Raw genomic sequence first — 294 nt, 5'->3', positions numbered from 1 at the left:
ACTTCGGAGGTTGCGTTCGGCTGCATCATTAAGTATAGGCATGGACAAGTGTGCTTAGATGTGTTAGTGTCTGTTGTCTGTATTCTGTTTCTGTGTTTAGTATTCCAGAAGCAGCTAAAGTTAAGCTGCAGTTTGGACCAGGTACTGAAGGTACCAGGCATCTGTGCAAATTGGTTATAGGATGCTTTGTCTTGGTCTTGTTTGTCTGGTTTGTTTTCTGTGGTATTGTCGAGTGTCTTTTTAGCTTTTGTTTTCTTTTTGGACTAGGACTGACAACTGTGTTTGAAATCTTGG

The sequence above is a fragment of the Rattus norvegicus genome, chromosome Y (assembly GCF_021556685.1).
Source record: "Rattus norvegicus strain SHRSP/BbbUtx chromosome Y, alternate assembly SHRSP_T2T, whole genome shotgun sequence".
NCBI classification, from domain to species: domain Eukaryota; kingdom Metazoa; phylum Chordata; class Mammalia; order Rodentia; family Muridae; genus Rattus; species Rattus norvegicus.
The sequence above is the reverse complement of the archived record's forward strand: the minus strand, read 5'-3'. Positions refer to the sequence as shown.